The following is a 17,565-nucleotide window of genomic DNA, read 5'->3' on the forward strand; positions in this document are numbered from 1 at the left end:
TGAATATTTTTGAAAATACATTAATATCCATAATCAATAAAGAATAAAATCTGCTCTGCATTTTTATCAAATTTCAATCTTGTCGCCCCTTGCGAGTACTCCGTATTTATCAATAAGAGACCATATTTTTTCATATTGTTGAACTGTTTCGCTGAAATGTGTATTTTGAGAGTAACGCACATGAACTGAGAGTGATGGATTTATTTACATTGGCAGAAGAGGATCATACATTCCGCCAGGACGAAGATACCACCAAAGTATGTTATGGCGGATTTACATTAGGGAGATCTATAGCTATAGATGGATTTATTCACGTGAAAAAAGGTGTAAACAGATGAGAATAAATATGATACACTTATTCGAGGTATATATAACTTGAATAAATTCACCATATGTAAACGCTTGTGAATTTCTCACTGGAGAGAAATCACTAAAGTTGGATGCAGTTCTACTTCAGGTGAATAAATTCACCGAAAATATGAATATATTCATTATAGAAGTTCACGCTAGTGTAAACGGTTGATGCGATTTCTAAAAATCTACAATATATCGGTTCCATACTTTTGCGTCTTGTGTCTGGTGAGATTGGAAAGGAATTCCGTTTAATGTGCTTCTACAGAGCTTCGATAGATTCTAACAAGAACTGCTTATAACTAAACGAAACTAAAGTCCAGAATAAACTAACATAATTAGCCAATAAAATAGACGTCATATTCCATCAGGACAATGTCAATCTTCCTTCTCTTTGACAACCTGGCCGAAAATGTTAGGTTTGCCTGAGAAGTGCTATTTCACCCGCCATCATCACCAGATATTGCACTTTCCGGTTATCAATTTTTCAGGCCACTTTTCTTGAGCGCAATAATTTCGGCCCATTGGGTAGCATGGAAAAGAACCTTGTCCAGTTTTTTTACGAGAAACCAAACAAGTGTTGGGAGGTTGGGTTTTGAAATTGCGGAAGGATCGATTCAGCAATACCTTATACTGTGTAAACTAGGCATAAGAATTAACCAATCAATATTAAAAAAAACCTCGTAAAGAAACTCGATGTTTGGAAGCCACATGAATTATAGTAAATTTTTGCTACATTTTGTAAATTTTGGACTGAATTTTCATCAGAAAATCGATCACGGTGTATAGAAATGGGTAAAATACGATATTGTTTGCAAAGATCATGGGATAAGCAAGACAAACCACTGCAAATAACATCAAAGCCAGGATTACACAAAAAGGGACACGGTGTGTATGGTGGAACTGGAAGCGAATCTCCGATTATGAGGAGTTACATGGCCAAAAGGTTAATTCCGTGTTGTACGGTTCACAACTGGATAGATTTCACGAGGCGATTATGGAAGAAACCACCAGAATCGATCAACAGAAAAGTGTCACATAAATTTTTGATGACGCTCCAAAAAATTAGGGCGATTAGTTGGGAATTTTTGATGCATTCATGGTTTATCCCAGACCTTGCAAACATAATTGCGATCTATTAAGAAATTATCGAGATATAAGCGTCCGAAATTTTTAGACGTAGTCCTACATCAAAAAAACATTCATAAATTAAACAGAAAAACGCGAATACTTTTTAAATGACCCAATACATTCGAATAATTGTGTGTTTGTAAGAATGATACTTTGAATTTTTTTCCCTTAAAGTCGGCACGAATTCGGGAACAACCTAATATTTTCCAAGTCTTACGAGGTTGAACAGAAAAATCATTGGTAGATGAAGCCAGCGATCACGATACAGGTTTATTGTTCATTTGAGCCGCCATTTGTGTGTTAAACAAACTAACACTACATAATTTAACACGACATTCTTATAACTTGAACATCATGATGATACCGATATCGATTTTTTATCACTGCTGCTTTGTCTTGCGATTCCAATAACGATTTCGTAATGAAGCCCTAGATTTCATTGTCTGATTTTTTTTTTTGAAAACATATAACAATTCGGCTGAAAAGTAACACAGTAAAACGATTTGCAACTTTTCGATACCATTTTTATAGTAATCTTTCGGTTTTTCCTCAAAATAGGCCTCGGTTTCGGTAATCACTTCATCATCGGTCTTAAATTACTTGCCAGCGTACATTCTCTTCAGGTCTGCGAACAGAAAATAGTCGCTGGGGGCCAGATCTGGAGAATACGGTGGATGCGGAAGCAATTCGAAGCCCAATTCATGCAATGTTGCCATAGTTTTCATTCGTTTGTGATTTTTCAATTTTTTCACAATAATAAAAGTTGCTTCACTCTCAATGCTGTAACTCACGAACCAATCGACCGATTGCTGTCAAATTTTGACACGTATCCATGATAGTGCTTTGTGATTGTCAAGTATATTTTTGCAAGAGGTTCTAGATGGACCGTCAACCTTATGAATTTTTCAGCCAAACTGTTACAGCTCAACCAAATAAATAAAATTGGCAAATAATTGTATATGATTATAAAGAATGATAATAAGAATAAGAAAAAAAGAATTTCCGAGAATAGATTCTCAAGTTATTTTTTATATGGATTTCAGCGGTAAAAACAACCTGACAGCATAAATGGAATTTAGAAGAAACTAAAGAGCGATACAAATAACTTCCCGGAGAATGCTGGATAGAGAATAAACGAATTTAAAATAAACCGCTATTATTATTTAAGCTAACATTGTTATCCATAAAACTATAGAACACAAAATAGAATCAATCCCAAAATGAAATTTAAGAGAGGTTCAATTTTATTTGGATTTTTTTTTAGAAATAATTGGTGTAATGTCCACGTGGACAACAGGGGGAGGGGTATAGTAAATGTCCACGTTTGTCCACGGAGGGGGAGGGGGGGTTCAAAAACACGATTTTTCTGTCCACGTGGTATGTGGACAGCCCCTAATGTTAAATGTGGAGTCACATCTGGTTCTAAAGTTATGAAGCACCGATACTTTGTTTTTTTTTTTTTGAAGGATTACAAAACAATGAAGGTTACAAAGTTTGTTTTATAATCGAAAATAGTCATTGTATACCATTTTATCATTTGGACCGATATCTTTCGCATTTCTAAAAGCTGAAAAAAAATTAGTGGTTCTATAGTTATGAAACGAAGTGTAGTATCGTAAAAGTGTGTCCTAAAAATTATGCTTTTGTTTTTCCCCTACAAATTGGCAAAAATATTTCGAATAACCCTACATATCCCAAAACTTACGACGATGTACAGAAAGATCATTGGTAGATTTTTGTAGTGCAGATTGATGATTTCGTCTAATCATAGATTATAGATTTAGATAGAATTTTTTAGAAAAGTGAGGTGAACAGCATCAACTATTAGGGACAAATTATTTTGAGCGTTTATAAGATTGGCTATTTGAATTTATTTGTTCTATGCAGGCGCGAAACATTAAAAACAAACAAAACCGCCAGTGTTTCATAACTATAGAACCAGATGGAAAAGTCAGGAGTAGAACGAAGTATTTCGGAATCATTTGTTGCTGTTTTTCCTGTCAAAACCACCGCGATTGTTGGGTAATTGGGCACCAGTTAACGAAATCCGGACGGACTTCAGGGACTAGAGACTTCCAAGATCAAAACCCATTTCAGAACTTGTGATGAATAATCTTATGAAGGGTAGATGTAGTTAAAAAGCAGTATCATTATTTGAACGGACATTGAACTAAAATGAGTTACGGATTAGAAACTGGTTGTAATTCATGCAAAATCGATTTAAATTCTGGAAAGAAGTGATAGTTTTACATCTTGTTCTTTATTTATGAATAGCCCACCTTTTTTTTATTTTAAGCGCCTGAACAAAACAATAAAGTTCAAATGGCCTGTCTTACAAATGTTATGATATCCTACACTATATACTCCATTTCAGTCGGAAGCTTTAAAAACATTCCAGCTCAAAAACTGAAACAGCGCAACCAGCTTACGTTGATTTATGACAGAAAATGTCCGAGACTAGATTCACTAGTGATGTTTCTAACTAAATAGTGATACAAATTACTTCACGAGCAATGTTAGGCAATAAACCAAAAATTGATTACAAACCGCTATTACTAATGAAGCTAACATTTTATCATGTAAATACAGAGAATAGAAAATAAAAACGAATTTAAAATAGAATTTATACGCAACATAATTTTTTCTTCGAATTTTGTTTCCAAGAAGAGAAAAATTACAGGCCAAAATCGCCTCCAATGCGACACTGAGTGGTGCCTCGGCATGTCGTATTAAATGTAAATTACTGTATTATATTGTTATTTATGTTCGCATCATAAGCAACGAACATACATTTATTTTCCACTTGCAACAGTATTCACGACATTACTGCCCAGCAAACATTAAATCGTATAACCTGCGTATATACAGCATTATATATTACATATTTGGGTGGCATATGATGCGTCTAACTGACATATACATGCAAAAGTGGGGGTGAAATACATACCTGATAACTTTGTCATTCAGTTGCACCTAACTCAAAACTGTAAACATAAGATTATGAACTTGACAAACCAAACTGCCAAGCAATGTCAATCCAACAAACATTAAATCGTATAACTATCGTATATAGAGCATCGAATATCCGATATTGTGGGTGGTATATAATGCACCCAATAGTATGGACAGTAAGTTACATCTAATTTGACGTCTGGTGCCGACTTTCAATCTGGGGCCATAATTTGGGTCCCAAACTCGATCTTTACAAAAATATTCAATTAGAGAAGAAAATGTCCAATTATTTGTGTCCCATTACAGGTCTGTCCAATTAACTAGATGTCGAATTAGAGGTTGTGCTCCCGTGGTAGAGTGGTTAGCGTAACACCTAACATGCCGGGGGTTCGGGTTCGATTCCCGTTCTGGTCGGGAGAATTTTTGGTCAAAACAAATTCCTCCGACTTGCACTGAGGTCACGCGTATTCTAGAATTTGCTACTCAGAATTCATTCAAACAAAAAGTAACAAGCATATAACGCGTTGACATTTTATCTTTCGAATGAAGTGTTTATCATAACATTTTGTTCAGTTGTTTATAAGATATTAACGCTCAAAATCTCGATGCTCCGGCGTAACGCTTTCGTTTTCGAAACTTTGAACTTACACCCCAGTATAGAAATAAAAGACGTACTCCTACGTCAAAAAAACAAAGTTTTCAAAATCTAGGAATTGAAAATCTGCTATAGTATCATACCTGACTTCGTCCGGTTGTAGCGGCATTTCTTAGGACCACCCATTGTCCATGTCGGATACAGATGCAGCGCAGCGTAAACTACGTAAGCTGGTAATACCTTCCCGTTGGCGGATCCAGCGAACATGACCGAGTACGACGTCTTTGAATGGTCTAGCACGTTTTCGACGTGCTTTTGTCCCCTTCTAACTACAACCTTTTCGATTCTGGGTCGTCGGTGAAGTTGGTCTCATCGTAATTGACGATATTTTCCGCCGGCACATCGCGGAGCGTCTCCTCCAGGTTGTCAAAATAAGATGTGAGGATTTCATGGCTCACTTTCGCTCTGGAATGCTTGATATTTTGGGATCAGTGACACGCCAGCGATGATTTGTTCCGCTTGAGAAACAAAAACCAGTCTTCCCCCGGAATGTTGTCAACGAATCTGGTCGTGATTTTGTTGTGATCAAGGTAGCTCTTGACCAGCTTCTGGATTGATGCTGGAGTTAAGGGATAACCCCATTCTCCGGCAATCCTGATGGTTTCACACAACTCTGCTTCCTGGGAACTGGTCAAGACAGTTGGTCCTCCGGGTGGGTTTGAGCTGTGGAGTTTGTTGTACAACGTTCCGTACGGGATGTTGAAGAGCTGGGATGCCTCGCGGAGCGAAAACTTGTGTTCTCTTACTGCAGCGACAGCTTCCGCCACAGTTTCGGATGTGTACTGCGAATACGTCCTTCCGCCTACCTTTTTATGTTAATTTCGAGGCATCTTGACCACAAAACGAACGATAAAAGTTATTTGTTAATCCACTCACGAAAATCTTCCCAAAACGTAAACAATGAAAATGGCTCGTTGACAGTTGGGAAGATAGTTCATCGGCTTGCTCAACAGTCCAAAGTTGCATAGTAGGTTACGTCGTAGGTTGTCGTGAAAATGAAACCTTTACATACCGCAGCTTGTTGTTTTGTATCTGTTCGAGTCGATTATTTGGACGCAACAAAAATCGCTGAAAATCTACTTTATTTTAAATTAATCTTTTAGCATGAAAAACACTCAGTATCTAACGGGAAATGTATCTATGGTAGTAAAGCTGCCATATTAGAACACGTCCAGTACAAATTATGACAAATTCCAAGTACTATGAGTGCTCTTTCTTACGTGTTCAAAAAAGGGATGAAGTGATCAAAGTCACTCCGGTGATCAAAGTCACCCCGGTTTACGGTACTAATAAAATGACGCAAGTAATACTACGTTGAGACGGCAAAGTTCCTCTAGGAACGTTAGTACCATTTAAGAAGAAGAATTAGAATTAGAGGTAACTTACTGTACATGCAAGATTATTAGGCTATACCTAATAAGTCTGTTGTCATACGAATATACTATTCATCACTGGCATAAAAAAATGGCGGAAATATTAAAGTAAAATGTTCAGCCCCGGGAATCACCATTTTTATATGTATATAGAACCTTTATAAATATTTATGTTTGTAAAACAAGGAATTAATCAATTAACTTTAAGGGATATTTGTTGAAATGAACTTCAAAACCTCAAGGTATCGCGTTATATAACAAAATCAATAAGAATAAACATTGAATAATCTATCAAACATTGTTCAAAATTAAGTTGTGAATATTATTTTCCCTCAATATGATTGTGAAGACATTTGAAGACATTTTGTCGTACCTTGTGAAGACATCTGAAAAAAAATCATTTGGCATCCGTGCCTGAGAGAGAAGACAGCTGTATGACAGATAGTTTGTTTTTATTCTTCTTACGCCTTTTTATAATGAAAATCCAAATCGGACAATTGCAATTGACGAATTTACGCAAAGCTGAATCAGCTCATGCGACACCTACATTAGAGCTCAGAACTACAAAAGTGAGGGTGTTTGTTTATTTTACGCACTGAAAAGCGCGATTCGGTCGTAATTATTAATTTTATTTTTATTTAGATTCATTTCAGCCACTAAATGTCGTCAGTATATGGTTAGAAAATTATTGTTTTGTATATTGCCGATGGTTTCAACAACCAAAGTCATAGATAATCTTCGGAAATTTTAGGTTTGATGATGCATATCGGTTATTGATACTATGGATATTTGCGATGAAATCGATATCATATCAAATTGGCTGATATCATTGATTATGTAGGGGCCGATACGAGAAGGATTTGCAGTATTTTTAGCGCAAAACACCCTATTCGTCGTTTACTTAGTTGAAAAAAATTTAAGTTACAATACTTATAACAAGCCATTCCTCGTAATATACGTAGCACATTGTAAAATGATGATTTTCTAACCTTTTCAGCGTGGAAAGTATACATGAAATCGGAAAATTTGAAGATAAATTCTGATTTTTCTAAAAAATTTGAACGAAGTTCATACTAAAAAAACAAAACATCCTCATTTTACTCGCTGCGCCATCTGGTTGTAAATCCAACGTAAATTCGTCAATCATGTTAGCAACCCCGCTTGTCATTCGGTTTGTTGTCATTCATTTTCAGGAAAAGTGTTCAAACTTAACGTGAGGTTTTGTTTGTGTTGTATTTGCCATTATATTCCTGTCCATCGCTGTAGGACCATTCATATGCAAATTTCAAATTTGACATGCAGCTCCAATGGAACTGATCGATAGTGAAGGTGAACCAATCAGTCTCGTCCACAAAACTAAAAGAAGCAAGGAACGATTAATCAGCGACAGGTATTAACTGTTCCCTTACCGGCCCACTAGACGGCGTTTAATAAATTATGGTAAATTTTAGGAAAAACAGATAGAAATCGATTTTCTTTTTTCCCGATATTTTCGTCCACTACATCTACACACATTAAGATAACAATTGGTTTGTATAATATTCCAAAACTTGAAAGTTCAAGCTTTAAAATCATGTATGTACAGAGAAAACCAAATTTTTAAAAAAAACTGGAAAATTTTGAAAAATGAACTGGAGAAAACTGGAAAAAACTGGAAGAATTATTTTTTTCGCAATTTTTTTTATATTAACAATACAAATAAGGGTATACAGTGACAGTGTCATTATGTAGCATTGGTACTTACGTAATACTGCCACCGGAACGTTATATTCAATATGAATTTATTTTTTTCTTTGTGAAAGTTATTGTTTACAATTTGGGGTAACAGGTTTATATGCGAGAAGCCGCCGCTTCTGACAGCGAGTCGGCGGTCGACTCGGATTGCGTCACCTCGATGAATTGGGACCGTCTCTGTTCCTTATCCTCGTTAGATGGGAGCTTCGCCATCCTATTACTTTACTCTCAGAATAAATTTTATAGCAAAAAAAAACTCATAGAAAATTGCATTTTTAAATTTCCTCAATCTGTTTATGATCACTATTAACATTATACTTTTGTATTACATTCTGTGTGATTCTTACTAACCCTGACTGTTCTTTATGCATGACTACATAATTTTCGGAAGCTAGAATTCCACGCATAGTTTTCGTTCCTGTTCTATTTCTTAGTTTTGTTTTGTTCCAATTGTATTCTGAAATTGCTGATTGCTGAGTAATGCGTCAAAATCAGAAATATTGGAATAATATTTTTCAACTTAGGATCAGCAAAATGATTGTCATTCCTTTTTAGTGACGAAATTTTACCCCAAAAGAAAGCAGCATCCTTGCGTTCGTTTACAGTGAAGTCAGTAAAATCCAGGTTTCGGATCTCCCCAAACTCGTAATCAATATCCTGAATTTTTCGATTTCGATCGCAAATATTCGGAGGACTTTGTAGAAGGAGAACATTTGACATATGCTTCCTTTTTATGACATTAGTTGGATCTATATTCATCATGTTGATAATCAAAGGATCATTGAAATTAAATGCAAGATTTTACATGCGACCAAATATTCATTGATCAACAATTGAATCGCGGCACCTACATAAACGTTATCCAAACTGACATAATTTTCCTGATCGAACTGCACGTTGTTCAGAATGATTATATTTTTCATATCTGTCTCAAAAAAGTTATCCAAAACTGTCCTGAACAATCTTGAAATGCTCGAATGCAAAGTAAATAGCTCCGAACTTCCGTTTTGAAATATTCTGGTAATATTGTTCACCATGCTTAGAGTATGAGATGAGAAGGTTGAATAAATGATCGTCGTAGGATTATTTAAACCGTCATAGATCGATCTTACTCGGATCTTCTCTACTTTATCACCGTTCAAATAAATCCAAAATAAATTCGGAGCGGTTCGTAACGTTCCAATATACGTATAATAAAATATTTTCTAATGAATTCCACCGCGTGGCTGACGGATGCAGCATTTTCAACGGATTCAACTCTAAGAGAGTTTGAATTTCATCGAACTTACTGTATAGTAAAGGACTACAGCTAAGATAGCAGTAGTTATCCTTACACAGCTGCTCAATTCTCTCAGACATGTGTTTACATGCATATATTGCTCACAGAACCATACTATAGTAAACACATTTTAGTGTGAACGAACTTGGGCAGTAGTTTTCTAGATACGCTCTTTATGACTTCTCGGTCATGTTATTAGCCCCTTCGGCAGAATATCCTACAAGAACATCCTGCTTGTATGATATTCCGTCTCTATTAAAACAGGCAACCACGGTCTCGTAAAACGTTTCTGAGCCAGTTTCGATAACCTCAATTAAGTCGTGGAAGCAGTCTTCACAATAGGGAGTAAAAAACTTGAAAATGCCGAAAAAATAAAAAAGCTGGATAAAACTGTGAAAATTTTACAGAAAACTGGAGATTTTTGGCCTTTGACTGTTCCGCTGGCAGGCTCAAAAGAAAAACTGGCAATATACAGGAAAAACTTGACGCTTGGCAACTCTGTGTATGTATCATTATTAAAATATGATGTTTCGAAAGCTTGTTTTCGATTTTCAAAACTAGTGAAAAAAGATCTGTATGGTGGGGTACGAATTCGAGTTTAAGTCACGAAAAATACTCGCCTCTCACTTGATAAATGCTGTACCAGTACGGGAGGGTAGCACATTTTTTGTTGTTTTAAGCTCATTTAATGTCATAAATCAGAATGTCAAAAGATGTGCCAAAATTTAATTTTGGGTGTAGGGGGTCGGTAACGGAAAGGTTAATATTAAAGAAAATTAATGTTCTGCATATGGCACTTATAATTTTTTCATCTTCTTGGATGGCATTTACATTCCCAGTGTCATTTTTATTAGTAGTACCGTTCTGAATCATATTTCGGACGCTTAATTCATATGATGCAGAAAACAGATCTAAACATTATGCGCAGGTATTATTTGGTTGATATTTTTAATAAATTAGTTCAATATGCTTCTAAGCTTTCTACTTTGGTACGAATTTGATTGGAAACATAAAAAAATCATCGAATAAAATGCTTTTCAAATGAAGCGAATAAGAATCAAACTTCAGACACTGAATCAAATTTCGGACAGATTGAATTCAAATTTCGGACACTTTATTTTGTAATTTTTTGGACGAAAATTACATTACACTTGATTGTATGCTATAGTCAACTGCGAAACACTTACCAAGCAATCACAGTAAACTGTTAACGATGATGAAAATGGGTGGGTTATATCTATGATATAACCGCAAGGTTGACGTGGGACTACCTTAGCTTAGCAATCATTTTTTAATTTGCATTGATTATATTTTTGATTGAATGAAACAATATTTTTCTCTATTATAGTGACTTTCAACACATTTAGCTGGTTCGTCACTTTTACTTCCATTTTTGGTAGAATGTCGGGAGTGAGAATTTAACTCGTGATCTTTAGCGTTAGATGTATGGATGCTTCCACAAATGAAACAACTTCCGAATTCAATAGAATTCAATATATTTGCTTTGTGAGTAAAAAGATTGTATAATGACATATAAGGACAATTCACGCGTTGTGATAGATTATGTTGTTCGTTACAAGTAAATTTAATGACAGTCCTTTTACGTTTGTTATGATGACATCTTGGTTTAGAAGTCTGTATTAGGTAAACACATTTCAATCGGAACAAAAATGCCCCCGACTTACATGTATTCGCAATGCCAATTTCCCAAGCTCCATGGATTTAAAGTACATGTTAGGGAAACACATTTCAATCGGAACAAAAATACCCCCGTAATGTATTCGCAATGCCAATTTCCCCACGCTCCTTGTGTTTAGAGTCTGTGTTAGGGAAACACATTTCAGTCGAAAAAAAAACCCCGATCTTCATGAATTTGCAATGCCAATTTCCCCAGACACCTTGGTTCTGAAGTCTGTGTTGGGGCAACACAATATAGTAGGAACAAAAATGGCCCCGACATACATGTCTTCGTAATGTCAATTTCCCCACGCTTCATGGATTTGAAGTCTGTGTTGGGGAAACACATTTCAGTCGGAACAAAAATGCTCCCGACTTACATGTATTCGCAATGCCAATTTCCTCACGCTCCTTGGATTTGAAGCCTGTGTTGGGGAAACACATTTCAATCGGAACAAAAATAACCCCGGCTTTGAAGTATTTGCAATGCCGATTTCTCTAACGCTGCTTGGTTTTGATGGCTGTGTTGGGGAAACCGTGAATCGGGCCAATCAAAACGAGGTAGCTAGGGCCTTTAGATAACGCTTAACATTTTACAGTTATTCAATTGTTTATTTAACATTTTTTAACATTTAACATTTTATTAATAGCGATTGAAGCGTAGCCATATTCCCTATCAATTGATGCAAACATCTTTCCGATCCAGTAAGAAATGTTCGAGTTATAAGCATTCGGAATCTTTCATTTTTTCCTGCATGTTCTGTGTTTAGGTTTTCATTTTACCCTCCATATACTCCGGTTAGACGTAGTCCCACGTCAAAACTGATGAAACACGAGAGAAATTTAAATATTTATGAACGGGTACATTCTACGTGCTCACGCTAAGGAAACGTCAAACACAAACGATAATGAGTAGTGTTGTAAGATTTCTGCCGATTATGTTACAATTCAAATGTAATTCTCTAAAAAAGTGATAGTGGAATCAAGGAATTACTCTAAAGAAGCAATTGTGATATTAGTTTGATAGTTATATCATTAGTGCACTAAGCATTTCAAGATATAAGAACAAAGTGTTCGAAATATGATGTTGTCCGAAATATGATTCAGAACGGTACTTAGTGGAGATTTCTATACCGAATAACACGCCTTGAATGTTTTCTGTAGTGGCAAGCTCTAGAATACGCGTGACCAAAGTGCAAGTCGGAAGAAATTTCTTTGATCGACCCGCACGGGGATCAAAGAATCTAGCTCTAGAATACGCGAGATCACAGTGCAAGTCGGAGAAAATTTCTTTGACGAAAAATTCCCCCGACCAGAATGGGAATCGAACCCGAACACCCGGCATGTTAGTTATGACGCTAACCACTCGGCCAAGGGAGCACACAAGGTCGAAGGTGTAAATATGTTCTACATAAAAAGTTCCCTTCAATAATTCTGGTTCACCGTGACTGGTTCTCGCGGATGATCACAACAAACGCGAGCTGGTACCTCTCTCTCAGATTCTAACTATGCTGTTGAAGTCTACGTAGAAATAATGGATACCTTTTTCCCTCAACCTAATATTTGCTTAGGGTGGTCACAGTGTATCCCATCATTCATGATGCTGTTTTCACAGTAAAAACCCGTATGATGTTCTCGCTTCAGTTCTTCATGGAGTCCTATGTCCTTGTTGGACATAGAAATATCAGAAACGCATACTCAACATCTAATGCATACAAAACCCGTCGGGAGCACACAGCAAAAAAAAAACCCCGATAAATAAATTTCACTGCAAACAATGACTCGCATTTCCGGTGAATATCCGGCGAATTTCAAGCAAAACAGAACTGACCCGAAATGGGGCGACATGAAAAATGTATTTGATACGCCACCCACTCTGTGTGGGCGTAGAAACCACCACCTTCCTCTACCCATAATGAACCGAAGGTGATTCTTTTAAACATTTTCCCAGGTGTGCTTTTCACTTTTCAGCAAATCATGTTTTCCGCTGCAGGTATAAAATCTCAGCAGCTGTCGGTTCAGCGTTTCTCATTTCATCCCGGCGCAGAGTGTAGAATAATTAATCATTTTCCACCGAATAAGTTTTAAAATTTAATTGCTATTCACGTTAATTTCCGACGATCCATACCCATACAGATTGTAATGCGCCCCAGCTCCGATCCGTTTCCGCTTCATAATAGAAATGAAAACAAAAACAAATAAGTCGGGACTTCCTTTCGGGTTTCTCTAAAAATAGCATTCAATTCATGCTGTGGGAAAATGTAACTTCCCTCTCGCATCGTCAAACTGTGTGCAAGAAGGAAATTACAACGTCTGGCAGATGTTGAACCTCTTAATTTTACGAATCCTTGGGACGTGTTCCTTTGTCTGCCCGGCCGGGGTGAACTGGGGAGGACTAGCTGTTGTTTTGCGCGCATGGCGCCCAGTTATGGGGGCGTCATTATGGCGTTCAATTGGGCGATTTACGTTGAGTGAGAAGATTTTTATTTCTTCTAAGAAGTGGAGTTTCCCAACAAAACGATGTTCTTTTCGGTTAGTCCAGGAGGAAGATCCCCTTTAAGGCGATAGCTTTTTCAACGTTCCAATGTTGTAATCGGATTTCTAGTCAAAATCAGGTTATTCAATTATAATCCATATTAGATCATCACTGTTTGAAATCAATGGCAAACAACATCTGATTGTTTTCCGTCGATAAATTTCGCAAGCAGCACAATCGGGACAATCGTACGCCGGAATGGGCGGCGGATAAATGCCGACGGTTGAACAAGACAACACGCGGACAATGCTGCACGATGCTATCACCACGAAAGGAAAGGTCGCTCGTGATTCAGCAAACACTTCCGTCCATTAGGAAAGGTGTTCGGAAGGGGGTAAATATTTGCTAACTCAGTTAGTCCGACTGTCGGCGCTACTTTTGTTTTCCTGGCGGCTGTTGTCGACAAGAAAGGGGTGTGGGGTGGAGACGGTTATACCGTAACAACGAGGACGAGTTTTCATTGTTGCACGTGGAATTGGTATTAACGCACAATTGTAGAGTTATTAAAAATTGATCCTTGGTCCAAAACAAAGTCTTTACAGGTCGTGGTAAAAAAAAAGAAATTGGAGTAGCATTTTCAAACCCGTAGCGTCCTTTATTGGTTCAAAGATAGAAAATCAACAACAAAAAATAAGTGTTCATGTATACACACAATGTTTAGGATAAGTTTTAGATTAATTTTGTCTTTCGTTTTAGTGCTTCTTCCAACCTTCAGCTTTCTAAACATCCGCCTAGACTTCGTCTGTCCCGGTTAATCGTGTTCCTATTTAATGTATGTGTTGAGTGTGTTTGAAGAAATTGAGGTAGATAAACTATTTCTTACCACATTATCACAATCTTCTTCGTACTAATTACTCTGTGCTTTTTAGAATATGTTTTTATATTAGTACAGTAGAACACCGATTATCCGCGAAATAGTCGGGCTACGTTACCGCGGATAACGAAAATCGCGGATAATGCGATATACGAGGTATAAACACGAAAGAGGCTGTCCACATACCACGTGGACACAAAAAGCACAATTTTAGACTCCCCCCTTCCCCTCCGTGAACAAGCGTGGACATTGACCAGACTCCCTCCCCCTGTTGTCCACGTGAACATTCCTGAATATTTTTTTTATTGAAAATTACCAAGTAAACACCTCGATTGCACCTTTATTCTATTTCAAATTTATTTAATGTTACCTTTTGTTTCTCAGAAGGGACTGTTTCAAATGACTTTTCCACTCACGCGAATAAGAAATTAGGAGTTCAAGGATTTAGAGGCTTTGGTGCTTTTGAGAATGCACCAATGCACTAAACTGACGTTATGGCGAAGCAGGCTTTAAGGTTATGCTCCAAAAAAATATTTAGGGGATACCAAGCATCTTGAATGTCTTACTGGAATGTTATAAGTTATTTAGGTTCGCGTGCCAGTCGCAAAACTGCCGTCAACTAGGATTGCATTTGCGCTTATATTGATCATTATGAAGCATTGATCATTGAAACTGTTGTCGAGGTTATTGATATTAACAAAAAGGGTTTATTTCGCTTGTTTTGATTGATCTGTCACCAAGAAAGTAAATGTCGTTCTGGAGTTTTGTATGTGATTAGGTTTCGCTTACCAGTAGCAAAAATTCCTCCACTAAGGGTGACAGCTGCGCTTCTCTCGAGCATGAGAAAGTAATGCTATAAACTTTTTTTGAGGCCAGTAATATTAACAAAAGTGTTTCTTTTGAGAATAGCGCATAATGATGAGAAGTATTTGTTTTCCTAGTAGCTTCAAGCCACCAGTGTATGGTTCTGTATGCATGCTATGGCGAACGCTTGTTTGGCGCTTGGTTTACGTTGTACGAACGATGCCTAGAGGTGCGATTGCTTTTTAGGCAATACTAAATAACATGTAGCATGATATTTGATACTTGCAAGTGTTGTCATTGTTATTGTTTCCAAGCGGTGCCAATGATATATTGATGTAGTTATGAGATGTGGAATAATGGTGCTGGTGTAACATGTATATAATCGACTGTAGCCGAGTATATGTCAATTGCGAAAAAGGCCACCGGAATAGCGTTCGAGGTAAATTTTCAATGCATTGACATGAAATAAATTGCGACATTCGATCAGCTAGTGTATTGTTTTGCGAGGGCAAGAATGAATCATCAATCAATTATCGTCAACTGATTCTACAATGAAAACCCATTTCAAAGATTATTCTACTAAGCAGTTGTTTCGAAAATTAGCATTATAGCATTATAGAATAAAATCCGAAGGTATAAACAAGCGACTTATATAAAATAACAGCGTAGTTCTACGTCAGCAATGCGGTCGTATCTTGGAGACAACCTCCTATAATTTTTTTTTTAATTGCTCAATATTCAATTCCTCGCGAAAGTGTACATTTTTGCAAAAAGTAATGCAAGTGAAAAATTAAATCTTCGGGTTACTATGTCTGTTCTCAGCCACCAACCTTTTTTACCGTGCAAAACTGTAGTAAAAAACCAGGACCCTATTTTGAGGGACTGTGTCGAAAGATGGCGCACGAACAAGCAACCAACATTAAAGTCCCAAATTTAAATTTTATTTGCTAGAATTAATCGTATCACTCACCTTACTTGCAATATAAAAATGCCCCCGACTTGCATATATTTGCAATGCCGATTTCCCCCAGGCAGCTGGGTTTAGATGTCTCGGTTAGGGACCCGCCGCATGTGTCGTCTATTCGACCAATCAGAAGTGGGTATTTCCATTAGGATAGGGGTTGAGATTTTTCAATTGTTCGATACTTAGTTCCACGGCATATATTATTTTCTTCAATATAAAAAATTGTTATGAAGTACCGAAATCGATTGACGCAAAAATTTCATCAATCCATCATGAGTTGACTGAGCAATAAGCGTTTGAAATTGGACCATTTTCACGATGTGCTCGATTTTCGATTTTCAATTTGTACCCCAATGTGTTCAAAAATACGGGTCTAATATTTTGCGATAAGGAACAAAACGAAAATCCAAGAACCACTATACCAGATGTGGGTGACACTTTTCTCGTTCAATTGAATAGGATTTTTAAACGGAATTTGACAGAATAGGCAGTTAAATGTAAATATGAGATACTAGCTAACCCGGCAAACTTCGTCCCGCCCATTTACTTGATTAATTCTCGAGTAATGCAGAAATTTGTGTTTTATTTGTATGGCAGCCACCCCTAAGAGAGGGGGGAGGGGTATCTAACCACCATAGAAACATTCATTGCACCCTAAAGTTTCCATATGCCTAATTTGGTTCAATTTGCTTGATTAATTCTCGGGTAATGCAAAAATTTGTGTTTCATTTGTACGGCAGCCCCCTCTAAGAGAGGGGGAAGGAGTATCTTAACACCATAGAAACATTTATTGCATCCTAAAACCTCCACATGCCAAATTTGGTTTCATTTGCTTGATTAATTCTCGAGTAATGCAGAAATTTGTGTTTCATTTGTATGGCAGCCCCCCCTTTGAGGGGGGGAAGGACTGTCTAACCATCATAGAAACATTTATTGCACCCTAAAACTTTCACATGCCAACTTTGGTTTCGTTTGCTTGGTTAATTTCCGAGTAATGCAGAAATTTGTGTTTCATTTGTATGGCAGCCCCCTCTAAGAGAGGGGGAAGGAGTATCTTATCACCACAGAAACATTTATTGCATCCTAAAACCTCCACATGCCAAATTTGGTTTCATTTGCTTGATTAATTCTCGAGTAATGCAGAAATTTGTGTTTCATTTGTATGGCAGCCCCCCCTTTGAGTGGGGGAAGGACTGTCTAACCATCATAGAAACATTTATTGCACCCTAAAACTTTCACATGCCAACTTTGGTTTCGTTTGATTGATTAATTTCCGAGTAATGCAAAAAATTGTG

This window comes from Toxorhynchites rutilus, chromosome 1, assembly GCF_029784135.1.
Source record: "Toxorhynchites rutilus septentrionalis strain SRP chromosome 1, ASM2978413v1, whole genome shotgun sequence".
Taxonomy (NCBI): Eukaryota; Metazoa; Arthropoda; class Insecta; order Diptera; family Culicidae; genus Toxorhynchites; species Toxorhynchites rutilus.